This window comes from Cyanistes caeruleus, chromosome 4 (genome assembly GCF_971803275.1).
Source record: "Cyanistes caeruleus chromosome 4, bCyaCae1.hap1.1, whole genome shotgun sequence".
Lineage (NCBI taxonomy): Eukaryota > Metazoa > Chordata > Aves > Passeriformes > Paridae > Cyanistes > Cyanistes caeruleus.
Window position 1 is genome coordinate 20,109,698 of NC_141704.1, and position 17,195 is coordinate 20,126,892.

At 38.7% G+C, this 17,195-nt stretch overlaps 1 long non-coding RNA gene across 1 annotated transcript; it reads right to left on the reverse strand.

Annotated features, from left to right (window-relative positions):
• Nucleotides 1-1,593: 1,593 nt before the first annotated feature.
• On the reverse strand, nucleotides 1,594-14,186 carry LOC111923063 (uncharacterized). Its single transcript, XR_015286200.1, has 4 exons — nucleotides 13,326-14,186; nucleotides 6,737-6,824; nucleotides 6,579-6,644; nucleotides 1,594-1,775 (listed from the first exon to the last, which is right to left on the reverse strand). It is a non-coding gene; the product is annotated as an uncharacterized LOC111923063 (long non-coding RNA).
• Nucleotides 14,187-17,195: the final 3,009 nt, after the last annotated feature.

Genomic DNA, 17,195 nt, shown 5'->3' on the forward strand with positions numbered 1-17,195 from the left:
GAGAAAATAGTTAAAAGTTTCTGATTTCCCCTCCTCTAGTAAAATCCAATTTACTTATTGTGGTGGATTTTTTTTTTCTCGGTTTCTTGTGGACCATGCCTTGTAAGTGTATTTGGTCAGTTCTGTACATGTGCATTTAAACACAGATGTTTCAGCATATAGCACATCTTTGGTTAGTGACTTCCTCTTCCACCCAGGTAAAATCTGAAGTGCTTTCCAAACTTTAAAATGGACTGGGGAGCCTTTTTGCTGGCATGTGTAATTGCTTTGCCCATTTTTACATGGAAGCTGTTTAGAATGCAGCTATGCTGCACAGTAGTTTGGAACACTAGAGCCAAATGAAATTATGGTGGGAGTTTTCAGCAGACAGGCTGTAATTATTCAGTTTGGAATTTGACCAGAGTGAAATAGAAGCTTGCCTACCAATAAACATACTTGAAGTACCATGTTTTTGAAGTTTTTAAACAAAGAAGCTTCCTTGAATGATACAAGTAAGTACAAGATGGGAGTCAGAAAATCTGTGCTGCTGTGGCACACATTTAGGACCTATACTGGGAATTATTTAAGCTCAACAGTAGAGTGGGGCCTTACCACCACTTGTTCTCTTCATTTGTACCCTGTATTACCTTGGAAATGATGATGAGGTTGGCAGGAGTATCTTTTAGCTTTTTTTGTTTGGTGCTTACTGGATTCTCACCTGTGACTCCAGAGTGGCCTTGCTTCTACTAATTCATTACTGTGGCAAGGACAATTGTGTGAGTGTTTGGAGTGACTCCGCCCTGTGGAATTGTCTATAATTTCAGCAATTATTTCATTTTCAAAGTAGGATTGACATTACTTTTTTATTTCAACAGAGTATTTTCCCATGGCAGTTTAGTCTATGGTGCCTGTGAGCTGCTCTGTGTAGACAAGCTCCTGGCTTAGTATTTTCCCATTGTCCCACAGATCTGCTTGTAAACCTCTAGGAAGAATAAACTATGTAAGGCAGCTAACTGTGGAGCAGCAATCCAAAGAAATGTTTCAACTTTGAAAAACACATCTGAAAGTGAGGTTTTGTTTTCCTGTTGAAGTTTTGCCCATAATTTTTGCACCAGTAAGCTTCACACGATTTTTAAAGCATTCAAATTCTGGTTTTCATTAATTTGTCCATTAGTTTTGGCTTATGCAAGAGAGGGAGAGAGCTTTAGCAATGCACAAGATGAACCAATGTACATGCATATACTTGTAGTAAGGCAGGGCATAAGTGACAAAAGATTGATTTGGTCAGAGCTGACCTTAATTATTGGCCTGCTGCAAGGCATATTCTAGGGCTAACTTTGCCATAAGTGTCATGGCATGTGAAAATGGCAACATGGGATGGATGAAGTGACATCATGATATGCAGATATGGATAACTAATGGGAAGATATGAAAGAGTGAAGAATGTAGAGAGGCAAACCCTGTAGCCACTCAGGCTCAGCTTCTGGATATGCTTCAAAAAACCTCTGGAACTCAGTAAATGTGAAACACTTGAAACTATACTCAGCATAATTAAAGTTTTGTGACAAAAATCAAATGCTTTTCTAAATTATTGGTATTTATTGCAAATCTTACCATGTTAGAAGGCTTGGGTATTCAATGGTATTGTGTTCAGTCACGAATCTCTCAGGAGACAGGCTCAGGAGGTCCCAGGACACAGGCAACAGCTCTCTATCCATGGGTTGTGCTGCAGTCAGGCTTAGCAAAGGAGCTCCCTCTGATGCTACCTTCACTGTGATGGGAGTCTTTTGAATTATCTAAAGAAAAGCATAAATGCTAGCCATGGAGTTTATGTAAATGAGTCAAAACCAATTTTGACAAGATGGAGCAGAGTTACAACTTTTGTGAAGTAGAACAAGTTTGTGATGTTGGAGCCACACAGCTAAAAAACACACTTGAATTCTTGTAGTCACCCTGAGAACATACCATACATACTTTCACACAAGCAAAAAAACTATACATATAACCTTTCCCCCTCAAATTTCTTCTTTTTTTTGTTACTATTTCACAAACTAGCTCTGTTCTCATTAAGGGCAAAATATGTTATGAATTTATCACTCAGCTCAGCACATGGTCATCCTTGTGTTGCTTTCAACTTATTACTTCTGCTTTTTTTATTTTAATGGGATGTTGTGTAAGGTTGGATTCTGGTCTTTGTTACTGTGGTAGGTCTCCACAGGCTTGCCACTGGCTGCAACTTGCCTTCACAGATAATCAGGCAGCATTGTGCTTCTAAATTTTAACTTTGACCACCCGGATTCAGATGTCTGATTCTATCAGTAAGAGAAACTACATAGTTCACATTTGCTGTCCAAGTGATAATAACAGTAGCTCTCCAAAGTATTGGCTTTGGAGGGAAGACTGGGCTTCACACAGCTGAGCACTGATTTACATTGCCACATATCCCACTATCCTCTGGGACTGCATAACAGAGGCTAGCCATCCTGTCTGGTTTTAAAGCTTTTCAAGATCTGTGTTGCTGGTATTAATTCTGTTTATATTTACAGCGCAACTGAGCCTTCTGTTTGGTTAAAGCAGTAAGAAAGCAATAGTCTAATCTGTTAAAAGGAACACACAGTACAAAGAGCTCAGCTGCTGCTTGAAACATTCCAATCATCAGAAGTGCTGCTAATTTAGGTAGACAATAAATACATTAATTGAGAATATTTATTAAGGCTTGTTTGTGCAGATGGACAAAGACAATAAGAGAATGGTATTTCCTTACTGCATTAGGAGCTGGTGTTTATCACATGCTAGTTTGGCAGGTATTTACAATGTTTCCTTTCAGCATCTACATTTAGATCTCTAAGATCCAAATGTAAAGGCCCAGACCTGACTTAAGCATTTAACTAAGCTGGGTTAAATGTTAAATCAGAGCTGTCTTTGCTCAATTAAGCAATCAAAGTGAGAGTGGGGAATAGAGGGGGAGAGAGGGGGAGGGAAAGAGAAAGGAGAGGAGAGAAAAGGAGAAAGGAAAAAGGAAAGGAAAGGAGTTGTAGGAGAAACACTTTTGAGAAAATGCTTTTGAAACCCTGCAATCCAAGTTGACTTCTAGAGAAGAGATGCCTAATTCTCTACTGATCAGGGAGATTTAGTTAAGTGCCTAAAGTCACATGGAACATATTTACATCACCTGTTAGAGTAGCCCTCTCTGTCTACTTACTATGCATGTAAAATGGTCTCCTAACTTAGTTGTTTAAAATCTGACGATTAAAGTAAGTTGCATGAATAGTCCTCTGCAGACCAGAACTGGTAAGAGGGAAATTGTTTTGAGAGTTATCCTTACCTCTAGGTTCTTTGGCCAAGGAGAAATAAAATGTAGTAGATTTTGGACCTGGTCCCAATCCTGTTCCTTCATTGAAAGGACCTTCATATGACTTGGGAGAGGTATTTATGAGAAAAACACTCTTAAACCACATGTGTGTGACTCAGGTTTGTCTTCTTAGAGAGGCTTTCCCACTGACCCAGTACAACCAGAGGAATGTGCAGAGAGATAGGAAACACATTTTCTTCTACTTCACAGTTACCAACCCCTTCAGGGACAAGAAGTTTAAGGAAGTTTTGTATGTCTGATCATCTTGCCATTAATTTATTTCCAAAATGGTGTATCTCATTGCAAAATATTGCTTGGAACAATAAAAGCTGAATCAGGCCACGGGACCCTCAGTGCTATGTTATTCCTAGTATATCAAATGCTCTTTTATAGGGGTTGGATGGCAAGGGAACTTTCAGTGCTGTGGGGTTTAAAATCCAACCATGTTTAAATAATTTTGTGATTTCATTATGGCTTTTTGTAGATACATTGAGTGTGACTATAGTGGTTCTATCTATAATAGTTCTATCCTTCCATCACGATATTATTTTTGGACAAATCATCTGTATTCTGCTTGTGATTTTTCTTTTTCCCTACAGGAAAATCTGTTGTTGTCCAGTATTCCCATTCTTCATTAACCACCCTCATAATAGCTCTATCAAGCAGCTGTACAACATGGTATATCTCCCACTCTGACCTCTGTTTTGGAAGGCTGCAGGTACTCATAACATGTACACAATATATACACATGGTCCTGCCATTAAATACAATTTCATTCTTTCTTTCTCACATGGGTTTTCTAAATAGAAACTCACTTTCACTTAACCTGGAGAAAGGTCATGAAGAGATGATTTATAACATAATTTACAAATGTTTATTAAATTTTGCTTTTAGTACTCAGGGGAAGGGTGCTAATTTACTGGACTCTAGTTGATGGTCTACAGATTTGGTCTGCAGTGTGCTTCCATCTGAGTAGAGAAGATGGAGATGAGCTCTTTTTCTTAATGCCAAATTGAATGTTTTGAGTCCTCCGCCCTTTTTTCTCAGATTTGGAAAAAAACTTACCCTATAGCGCACAGGTTTCACTCAAGTTATTAATAATTGTCCTAAGGATAAAATAAGCTACAAACCCCTAAACCTTAAAAAGTCTGGGCAAATAATTTTGCTCTCTTCCTCATTTAAGTTGAAGGAAATAGAAATGAAAGTCAGGATTATGCAGAAACTGAGTGCAGTGAATGTTCAAAAGGAAAATGGATTAGGCTCAGATTTTGTTTTGACAGTATTTTCAGTAAAATTTTGGTTTAATGTGCATTGCAAGAACTTTGACTTTCTGTTCCTTGTGCTGTCTTAACACAGCGTCAAAGAAAGCAATCACATACAAAGTTCCCTCGTGAACAAAGACTGGTATAAAATGCAGAAGTCATAATTTGTTCAAGAGACAGTTAATTCAGAAATGCTTTCTAGTATTTTTACTTCTCTTTTGTCTTGGTGGTTAGTAACATGTCAGAAATGGAGGAGGAATCATTGTGCAACTATGTGCTGAAAAGAAACAACAACCAGTGCAGTTCAAGGCAAACTACATTCAATGCCATGCAGGCTGATGCATCTTTAGCCTCCCTTACTGTTCCTGACATTTTTCACAATCATATTAAAACCTGCTAGATCAAGAGTGCACACTTATCTGCAGCCAAATTTCTCTAAATCACTTTACAAATCTGTTACTACTAGACACATATTTTTTTTTCCCAGTAGTAATTTTCTGGATATCATTTCAATGCATCCTTTGTCCCAATTAATAAAAGCCTTGCAAGGGTATGTCGATGTCAATGTGTTAATGCTTAGTGAAAGAAACAGGTCTGGTTGTTCTAAAAATTAAGTCTTTTTTTATCTCTGAGGAACAAAAGCTGAAAATGTGAGTGTTTCGACATACCAAACTACACAGACTCTGACCTAAAAGGAAGTTCAGACTCATTCCCCCATAAGGCTTTTTGGACTGATTTCCAGCTGGCAAATATGGGGAGGGCTTTTTTTAATGTGGACAGCTGTCAAGAGAAAATGAGACTATTCCTTTACTTCACATAAGCTGCTACTCAGAACCTCCTCAAATACATGCATTAAATAATGAACATATGAATGAGCAGGAACAGAGTAGATGCCCTAGCACGTACTACAAAACCACATCAGAGATAAAAATGAGGTATCAACAGCAAGCAACTGTCAGGTATGCACCAATTTAAAAAAAAAAAATAGTTAAGGGAAGGTTATCATACATTTATCCATAGAATAATAGAATCATAAAATAGAAGGGACCTTTAAGATCATTTAGTTCCAATCCCCCTGTCATAAGACACCTTCCACTAGACCAGGTTGCCCAAAGCTTCATCCAGCCTGGCCTTGAACCTGTTGTTAAACCATACTATCTTTTACACTGTGACTTCTTTTTGAATAATATGAATAATGTTCTTGGTCTTTGACTTTCCTTGCACTAAAGGGATTTGTGGTTACAGTACAGAGGAATCAAAAGTATATCTACTAGACAAGTAGTTGAAGGAATGGATCAGATCTGAACAACCTAGAGATCCTATCATTTTTTTTCCACTCAAGATCTCATAGAATTTCATACCCTTATCAAGACTCTGCTTATATATTCCTAGGAATAGTGATCTGAAACTGGAATTATGCTTAAACCAAAACACCAGTGAGAGAATTGTCATTAAAATTACTTGTCATCATTGGTATTATTTCTTAGGTGAACACTACAGTGCCAATCCACCCCCCAGAGAAAGAGTGCTGCTTATTACAGAAAGACAGGAGGCTAACTGTGCTTTATGACTCTTTCTGTTGAGTGTGTAGTGTTTGATGTACTGGTTACTTGTCGTTTGTGTCACCTACATTGGATGGTACACACAGTACATGCAGGCACCATGCTCTAGGCAGCACTCTGTACAAACATTGAATGGTCATAACCAAGTCATGCCCAGCCTTCTCTTCAATGCCAGAGTGTGGAGTTTTCCCAGAGGGCACATTCTTTGACAAAGAACTCCCCATGCTGATCACCCGCAACAGTGGGAGGGAAACTTTGTAAGAAAGGCTGTGTAAGAAACTTTGTAAGAAAGAGCAAGCCAACAGCACTCACAGGCTGGTAATCTGGAGAGGCGTGTGGATACCTTGAACCAGCTGGAAATGTGCTGCCTTTCACTGGTTAGTATGGATACCTGCTCACCTCTTCAGTCTCTTAGATTCTCACCTTCCCCAGCCCATTCTTTCTCTGTTGCTCAGTCATCCTGTGCTGTACTTCCTTTCCCATTTTCAGCTGCGGGATGATATGCGTATTTTCCAATTATTTCCTGAATCCAAATTTTGTCTGTTTTTGACTGCTCTGCCCAGCCTTTCCCTGGACTGTACCATTTCAGATGTTCCTTTTAGGTCTCTGATTTGTCATCATGCTTTTTCTAGTTAATGTGCTCTTAGTTTTATCGCTTCCTTGCTCAAGCTGAAAAAAACAAACCATAGAGATACAAAGAAATTAACAATTATAGCTTCTTATTTTTTATTTGTTTGTGTTTCTGTAATCTTTATTTATCTCTTCTATTTTTTAGCCCAAAGGTAGAGCTACATTGAAGATACATAAAATATTTTGGCATTAAATGATTCACAAAAATTATTTATTGCTCTGTATAGTTTTCTGACATTCATAGTATCTTAAACTAAATTTCTCAGTCCTTTCCATCTTATATTACTTCTGGTTACTTCCCTAGTAAACAAATCACATTTCCAGTCGATGAAGGTCCTAAGTGAATAGTATTTCATCAAGAACAAGAGACAATTAAAGAAGTACAAAATTACAGTAGATGAGACTATCAGAAGAGGTAATAATTCAGGGAAGTAAGGAAAAGTAGAAAAAGATGCATAAACAAGGTGGCTGCATACTGTGCAAGAACAAGCTCATCTAAATGTAAAAGTCATTCAAGTCTCAGTTTCTAGAGGTAAGATTTTTGCTTGGTTTTGCCAACCCCCTAAAATTCCTTCCCAAATCCCCATCCTAAAATGCTGAGTGTTTTAGAAAATTTACTTTTCTAATAGACTAAAAATAAAAGAGCACGCTATATCAGTGATTTTTTTCACTGAGTGAAAAACCTTCACTTTATACTTGGTGAAGGCTGTTATAGGAAAAAAGGAAAATTGAAATATTTTATTCATCCCAGGAAGAATTAATGGTTTAAACTAAAAAGGGAGATTATTTCCTACAAATATTTATGTCATGAAATGTTCAACTTTAATAATGACAACTTTTCACAAAAGCCAGAGCTTTTAAGACTACATGTTCCTACCATGTATTTGAAGCTGCAATTGTAGTAGGTGAATGAAAAAAAGAACTCAGTAAAATATGGCACAACCTTTGCTGTCCAGTCCTGTGTCATGCTGCTGAGACCTATGACTTCCACAGCTGCATCTTCTCACCTTAGCCATGAGCCTGAGCCTCTTTTTAACTCAAGCAAAAACACGCCAAGAAAGGCAATGAATTTTGAACTGGATGACTTTGCAAGATTTTCCAGTTTGTGTGTTTATCTGTAATATGCTGGTAATTTCTATAGGAAATAAGAGAAAAACCACATAACCCCCCCTATGCTTTTAAGGGTACAGAGAACCAAGTCTACTGTTATGTCCAGAAGCACCATCTCAAACTGTACAATTTTCTTTTAGTAAACTTAGATGATTAGGAAGGATTTGGCAAGAAATTAAATTAGATTTTCAAACTGATTTCATAAACAAATAAATTAAGTGAGGTTATTTTTGCCTGCTTTCAATAATCCATAGAAAAACAATGTGTTTTGATTTGATTTACTGATCTACTTCACAAGACTTTGTAGGAAGCTGTCTGTAGATGCTGAATCATATTCTTTCAGATGAAATGTTGCTTTTTTTGCTGTGTGCATAAAAATCAAAGTATTGTAATTGTGTATACACACAAAGGCTGAGTCAACTCCAATCTACGGCATAATGCAAGATCTGGGCTTTGGCTATTGGTTGAAATGTCTGCAGTGAAGATGTTATAAGCAAAAGGCAGCAAAAGCTTTGGCAGTGTCCAATATTCTTATTCTTCTTAAGTTCTTATTCTTCTAAAGTTTACATGGATTCCTATCCTGGGATGGAAACTGCTGCCCCTTACCTTACACATACCTAAGATCTGATAATTTCAACCTTCATGTCCAACTACTCTTTAGCTTTAGTGATATGATTTCCATAAGATTACTTCTGAGGGAGAAGACCTCATTATTTTACTGAAGTGAACTACAGAGAATCTGAGTAGCTTCTTCTTCTTCTAGCTGAGTAGGGCCCACAGGGAATTTATTTCAGGGCAGGTGTTTGAAGCTAGGCTAGTGCTTTAAATACTAGGTCACTGCTGGACTCCTGATTGCCACATATCCACAGCTGTGTGGGTTGAAGAAATCACTGTATTTTTCCCCTGGAGCAGTTTATGACAGTAATATTCAGACTTACAGCCAAGGAAGCAAAATAAAAATATACCAAAGCCATAGCATAAGGGGCAAAATTAATAATTAAAAAAGGGAATATCTCTTGAATTTGTGTCTATTACAGTAATGTAAGGTACTGCTTAGAGCAAGGATTAGTACTGGATATGACATGAATGGAAGATAGCATTGGAAATGCAATTTGCAAGTAGATTGTGTACCCACATACTCTTCCACCTTTCCAATAGTCCTTTCTAGGAACCATCTACACAAACCAGTGCATTCTCTCAGCAGTCTGTTCAGGGAAAGTTTCATAGGCTGGCCTTGCTTTCTGTCAAACACCTCAACAGCTCCAATATAGGTACCTTGCAATCTATTTTTAACTTCAAAAGAACAATAAATAAATAAAGCTTTCTTTCATACCACTCAACTCTTAAGTAAAGTCCTTAACTTTCTTGGCAAAGCCAGCAGTTATCAGTCCCCACTTTTTCTGATGAAGAAATCTAGAATTCAGAAGCTTGAACTTGATTATCTGGGCTGTGTCCTGACCCTTGTCTATACTTTCTTTAAGAAAGAACCTGTGCTCCTCTAGGCCTATGTAAAGTTGATGGACTCTGTCACCTAGGTCATCATACACAGTCTTCTATGTCCTGTTTGGAAAGCCCCATAGGATATTTGTATAATCCATCACCACAAAATGAGTACCAGTGCACTACAACAAATTTGAAAAAAAAACAACAAAAAAAATAAAAGTAAATTGTTCAATTGCTGCAACAAGGGATCAGATACAGAGCACAAAGGTTTTCTAAACCAGAAAGGTAAGCTGTGTGTTTCTATCACTTGACTGTTGCCTCTGCTATATATATATATTATATTTTTTATTTTTTTTTCCTGTAAATAGAAGGATGCTACTAACATATAACTAATTCTGGTTTATGACCTAGCAGGGAAAGTCAGCTCTAACACTTTATAGCTCCAAAGCAGAATATTTTTTGCATGTGGTTCTGTTATGTTATCTGCAGTGTAAGAAACATAAATCAGTATCTAGTAAAGCTTAAAACATTTCAAATTTAACAATTAAACATTATTTCCCTCTTCAAGACACCAAAATATGTCAGAAACTGCTCTGCATCTGATCTGCAAGGCATTCAAGTTTAACATCAATAAACATAAAGGAATGCCCTCAGTTTAGGCACTCTGATTTATATAGCTTTGTGTACATGCATGCATATGTGCTTGTGTACCTATATATTCAAAAAAGAAATAGTCTCATTTTGCTATACTGGCGTCTCTAATGCCATGACAATTGCTAGGGAAAAAGGATAAGGTTGATAACAGTATGAAACAAAATGTAAAGACTATAAGCTTTGAAAATATGTAACTTCTGGTAAGGTCATTTTAGATTAGAAGAGACAGTCTACCTTTCCAAACTCTCCTGAGGCTCCATGTAAAACAAATAATTTCCATGGATCAGCCAGGCAATTAACACTTCCACAATGTCATGTTTCCAACATGGTGTGTGAAGTCTGAATGCTGAATGCAGCACAGTCATGAAGATGGGACAACATTGGCTGCTGGTGTGGTAGGAGCAGACAGCTACCAGTTCATGTCCTAGGCTACTGAAGCAAGCTCGCAAAGCAGGTCAGATGTTACAAAGCCATACCTTGCAATATCTTATAGGACATCACTCTTAGTTTTTCTTGCCCCAGAGAGCAAAAGAGCAAAGAGCTTGACATAACATGTAAATGAGAGGTTACATATTTAGGCATATACCTAGCTGAGCATGTGAGATAAAAAAATCAATTTGGCAATTGATTTTATGTTTCAAAATATATTTAGCTTTTTTAAGGAGAAAGAAGGTTTCCTGGAAGACAAGCAAATGTGTCATTTTTGTAACAGATTCTGCATTCTTTACCCAGAAAGAATTCAAAGCCTTGCAGAGCTGGCCATAGGTCAGCAATGGCTCTTAATGGACAAGAAGTCTGAAATAATATGGTTATGAGAAGTGTGGCTGCCACTTCCATCTATTTACCTCTTTGCTAGCCTGGATAATAACATTTTTCATTTTCAGGCTTTCTTGGCTTTTGCAAATGTTCTAGTAAACACTGAATGACAACTTCAAGCTGTTTACCAAGAATAGCCAAATGGTTGGCATAATGGTGGCTGTCACAACCGTGGGAAATGCTGTATTACCTTATTAAGTTATCATTTCTGTTAATAAACTCATGTCCTCTTAGCAGAAAACAGCAGTACAACAAGAGAAATCAGCAGAAAAATATAGAAAATAATACATGTTATTACCTAAAAAAGCCTAACACCAAATTGAAAACCATGCAGTTAATCAGGTGATTGAATGCGAATAAAGTTAGAAAACATAAGAGCAAACAAAGAAAAACCCTGAACCAATTAGATCAACATTAGCATTTTGTAGAAATGTTTCTGATGACTTGAAGAAATGTTGTCTCTATGGAGTGAGTTGCTACAGACTAGGAACGAAAAAAATGCTGTGTTGGTACTATGGAAATACTCCCATATTATCTGTGCACTCACTAGTCTGGAAAAATAAGGAAATTAATATTATTTGTAGGATATTCTACAAAGAAAGAATGCTTCTTTCCAATATGTGTGTGAGCCATTACCAAAGCTTTATAAGAGAAATCATAGGTATTGATAGAAAGTTGAGCACTTACCACAGGCATGAACTTAATGAAACACATGGAAACATTCCAGTTTTGTGAAGAACTAAGTATGAAACCTGTTAGGACCACCTAGTTTTGATACTGAGGTCAGCTAACAAGCCATGTACAACAGCCATGTCAATGTAAATAAAGACACAGAATTTTAGGCATAGTTCTTGATCAGTCTGGAGAGCCAGGATATGAAATTGAGGGGAGAGAGAATAGAGTGCCGCACACTACAGCCTCAGATATTCAAGAAAGAGCTGGAGATTTTGGAAGCCTGCTAATATTAGAAGATAAATGACATAAATGATAAGGAAGTGGAAATCCTGTAATGATAGGGCATCTTTTTTCCACTACAAAGCTGAGATATGCTCTAATACATTACCACATTTCAGATTCTAATGAAAGTTACTGGTTTCTGTGGTTTCAAATTTCTTGGTTCCACTTCCCCATTTCTAATTAATTTTGAACATATTCCGGATTTCCTGAAAAGTAGGATGTGCCTACCACATTAAAGCTTGTAAAGAGATAGGAAGAAGAGAGGAAGATGTGCTTGCATTAAGCAGTGCTAACAACATTTGAGGCATTGAGGGGAAAACTAGCGCTCGTTTCCTGGGGAGTGGTGAAGGGGAAGGTCTCAGCATTATTCAGTGCAGGGAGAAACAAGTCTGGTAAAATTCCTTGATAAAGGGAATCATTACAGATTTGGGAACGCTTGGCTCCCCAGGCCTGAGCCACATCCCTGCCTCTTGTTGGGGCAATGATGTTGTTGTTGGCCATCAGTGTCTGACAGGGAACTGCAGGGAACTCCTTACCCTGTCCCTGATCTGGACAGCTGGAGAAGCATTATTCAAAAAGACAGGAGTGTGTCCCAGCTGGTCATCTAGACACAGTTTGAAATGCCAGGCAACAGTTACAGCAGAATGAGCTCTCTGTCTGGCAGTATCAGGAGTGCTCTACTGATATCCTAAAAACATTTCAATCATCCTTCTTGGAAGAGAGATTTTCAGCATTAAAAAATTACATTAAAACACAATTTGACTAGCAAATGTCATTCAGCTCAACAAATGCAAACTTCATAAACTGACTATGCCACCAGAAAAAATGTCCTTGTACCCCAAGACACAGTTTTTGCAGATGGAGATCAAGAGAGACTGCATATATATGTGTAGGCCTCACCTACGCATTCACAGGCATGTCAATATTATACTGAAACCTCATGTGTAAGAGCAACAAAGAGGGGAAATCCATATGAGAAACAGCAGCAGATGTATGGCAGAATTTATCTCACCTATCTTTAGACATCCAGGGTGTAGGCGTTTCCATCTGAGCTAGCCAGCCTGTGCTCCTTTTTTAGGCAGTGGAGGGAAATAGGCACTTTCAGGGTCTGATTTGTCTGCTTTATTTTAGATCACATCTACATTACAATGAGATGACATGAGATGCATCCTAGAAATGCCATTTTCTTTCTATAGACTATGAAAGGACTTTGAGGTGTCCAATTTAAATGTAAATTTGAATGCTGGCTAAACTAAGAACTAAAAAACTCTCTTTTGTTGTTGTTGTTCTTCTGCAGGGATTTTTAATGCTAGCCTTGTTTCCCATTCAGTTATCACATGGTGCCATAAACCAGTGCTGTTTATAAGCAAGTGATGAGGCCTATGAGGCCAGAACTGTCTTAAACCATGTTGTTACAGAACTCTTCTGTTCCTGACACTGAGCAATGATGTTAATCCCACACTGGGACTTAGAAATTGAAGACTGAATAGATAAGCCAATCAAACAAGGTTTATTTTTAGCTCAATATGAACAGATCTGGTCAATCTGCAGCACAGTTACCTGTGGTATGGACTGGTTATCCACGGACCAGCAGATCCCAGGGGCCTAATATCTGGTGTGGTTATTGGGTTTGAATGGCCAGGCTTTGGCAGCAGAGGGGCTACAGCAGTGGTTTCTGTGAGAAGCTGCCAGAAGCTTCCTTCATGTCTGGCAGAGCCAATTCTCTGCAGCTCCAAAGTTGGATGTGCTGCTGGCCAAGGCTGGGCCAGCTACAAGTGGTGGCAATGCCTCTTTGGTAACATATTTAAGAATAATTAAAAAAATGTTATTGCACAGTTATAATTGCAGCCAATGAAGAGTGGAGTGAGAACATGTGAGATGAACAACCATGCACACACCAAGGCCAGTGGAGAAGGAGGGGGAGGAGGTGCTCCAGGCACCAGAGCTGAGATCCCTCGGCAGGCCGTGGTGAGGCCATGGTGGGGACCATGGCTAAGCAGCTGTTCCCTGCAGCCCATGGAGGGCCATGGGGATGCAGAGATCCACCTGCAGCCCGGGGAGAAGCCCCAAGCCACCAAGGAGCAGGTGGGTGCCTAGAGGAGGCTAAGGCCCTGTGGGAGACCCATGGAGAGAGGGGCCCTGCTCTTATGCTGGAGCAGCCAGTCCTTAAAGGACTGCACCTCGTGGGAGAGTGACCGTGCTGCAGCAGTCTGAGGGTGCTGCTGCCTGTGGGATGGACTCACATTGCAGCAGTTTGTAGGGAGCTGCTTCTCATGAGATGGAGCCATGTCAGAGAAGCTCATGGAGAACTGTCTCCTATGGATGGGACCCTATGGTGCAGAAGGGAAGTGATTGGTCTCCCTGAGCAGCAGGAGAAACAAAGTGTGATGAACTGACCATAACCCCCATTCCCATCTCCCTGTGTCTTTGGGGTAGGCAGTAGAGCTGGGAAAGAGCAGGGTTGGGTGGAGGAAAGTGTTTTTAAGGTCTCATTTTACTTGTTATCCTGCTCTGATTTTGTTAGTAATACATTCAATTAGCATCTCAATCTCAACCCATGAACCCTTTGTTATTTTTCCCCCCTGTACAGCTGCAGAGGGGAGTGAGAGAGGCTTTAGTGGGTGTATGGCATCCAGCCAGTGTCAACTCACTACACCTGCTTTGGAATGGGTATATATCTGGATAATATATACATTGGTTCCTAATGACCATATTTCAAATAGTGATAGCTATGGGTGTAAAACAACTGAAAAAAATTGAAAAAAAAATCTTTTCCCCTAAAATTCTGATTTTTAAGGCAGAACAATGTGACTCTTCCCACATCCATGTGTTATGAGAAATTACTATGACTATAAGAAATTTCTTGTAAATTTCAGTGTGTCCTTAGAAGAGTTTTGCTGTAGGAGGATTAAAGTGTCCATTTAATTACCTTCTGCTTTCCTGTGTGTATTGTTTGTCCTCCCTCGGGAAGAATTTTGATACACTTTCTTGTTCAGACAGGCAAGGTACACCTGCCCACTGAATGCCCTTCCTGCCTTGTTCATCCAGCCCCATCCATCAGCTGATCTGAGACACCTGCAGCAGTACAAAGCTGGTATGCTGCAGTATGAGCCTCCTGGTTCTTCACTTACAACCTCTATTGTGTGACAGATACAGGAGCTCATTTCCTTTAGCTTCTTACTTTAGCTGATTTACTGATCTGATTTCTAAATTAAATATATGACAGGGTGCATGCTGTAGCAATCTAATTGCAGAACTAGAGAAACACCAGAAAATTCTCATTATTCAATACTTTGTTTCGCATTCTCACACATTAAGGTCTACTTTTCCATTAATGCTTTTTCTGCCCTTCATTATCAGTAATTCAATGCTCAAGACAATTATTTATAGAATTATGGAATGTTTTGTGTTTGAAGTAGCCTTTAAAGATCATCTGGTTTCAATGTCTGTGAGAGAAAGACCAGGGTCGGAGCCTAAAGCAGAAAAAGAACAAATTTTGGACTGAGGATATATATATTACCTGTTGATGGCAAGTAATTTTAAGAGGACTATTTTCTTTCTGTTTTCTCTCAGTTTTGTCTCTTCTTTCTTGTAGTAAGAGTTAGGCACATTTTTTAACATGACTTCCCTGTAAAACAGACTTCTGAAAAGATTAATCTTAAAAGTATAATTTACCCTGTTCTCCCTCCAGCCTTACCCTGGATCTGCTGTAATAATACTATGCAAATCCAGCCTGATCTTCCAGGTCCATGATTAGCAAGGCCAAAGTCCTTCTAGTAAACCCACCCAGCCATCATTTTACCTATAAACTAAACACATCTTAGAACAGAATTCAGAGAAATCAGTAATGGACAGTTCCATTATGCATAATCCATAATGCAGGTTCCTACAACATTGTTTTACAAAATAATTTTACTGTCTACTACATCTGAAATAGTTTTTGTTTTAACAGCATAATTTAAAACTTGCTCAAGATGCATCAAGTGAATAATAGTCTGGCAGCCAAAATATGCCAAAGGTATTAAAATTTACATTTAACAGAGATTCGCAGGAAGCTCTGGACTATAAAATCTTTCAGATTAAAATGAGATTCTGGGCTGAAAAGTGTGTATGAGGAAATGAAATACAGCACCTGTTTGATGTTTACTCTAGAGATTTAGAATTTTCACTGTAGCGTTGCTCTTATTTCTGCTGCAAAGCTTTCTCAGGTACAGAGAAATGATTTAATTTTCTTTGCATTCCTTTAGCCTATTTTTAATTCAGGGGATTGCTTTGTCATTCAAATTTTTGTTGGTGTTTGTGAGTACTATTTACAAGTATTATATACTTATTAGCACTTGGGTTAGGTGCTAATAATCAAGGATCAGGATTAATTGTTCCAGTTCTGCCTGGGAGACGTCAGATTTAAACAGACAGTATAGGCACGGGAAATCGGAAACACAAAAAAATGAAACAATTTTCCTAATGTCTGGCAAGTGGTGGCAAAAGGGCCAGAGCAGGAATAACAATCAGGACATCTAACTCTAGCTCCAAGACTCACTCAGTGAAAAATACTACCTTCTGAGGCTATTTAACAAGAAATAGTCCCTGACAGAAACAGTTGCAATCTAAGCACAGTAGGAAAAAAAACTTGTAGCCTAGAAGGAAACACTAAGGCTGCAGTGTTATGCATTGGCCAGCAATTTGCTCAGGGTGGTCTTCCCTCCTGTATCCTATAATTTTTTATTCTTTTCCTTTTTCCATCCTCTTCCCACATCCTGTCTAGCTGGTGGCACAGTCTCTCCCACTCCCTTGGTACCTTCTCACCTTCCAGGGGAGGAACGCAGTCTGCCAGGAGGGCAGAGCTCTGTTTTCCATGGGCACCCTCCAGGCAGGAGGGCAAATGAACTGGGGAGCAGAGATGGTGCAAGATGTGGGTAAAATACACCTTCAGCAGAAGAGCCTAGAAAGACTGGCAGCTGGAAGCTGTTAGAGCAGCTCTGTCTTCCCTGTCAAACAGCACCCAAATGATGACATTAATTAATTTTTACTTCTCCAGTATTACTATTATTAATGAAGATTGCTATTGCCGCTACTCAGGAGAGCAATGAGAACGCCCAGAAGTCCTTTCCAACATCTATCATCAGTCTTGCAGAAATCCCCTTCTTGCTAAGAATTGTCACTGTTAGTGATGTTGTGAGCAAGAAAAATACCAGACTTTACTTTCCAGTCCCAGGTGAGCTTTGGAGAGATGCAAGATCATTAAATCACCTTGTGAATGGAGCCTGTTTGATTCCAAAGTCATTCATATGTGCTGTCATTAAACCATGAAGTATGATTGTTATAATTTTTCAAAGTTTAGTATTTCTATAGATATATGCATCTATATCATGAAGGATTCTCTTCAGAGGGAAACTCAGGCTCCAAACAATGGACTTTTACTGGTTTGGA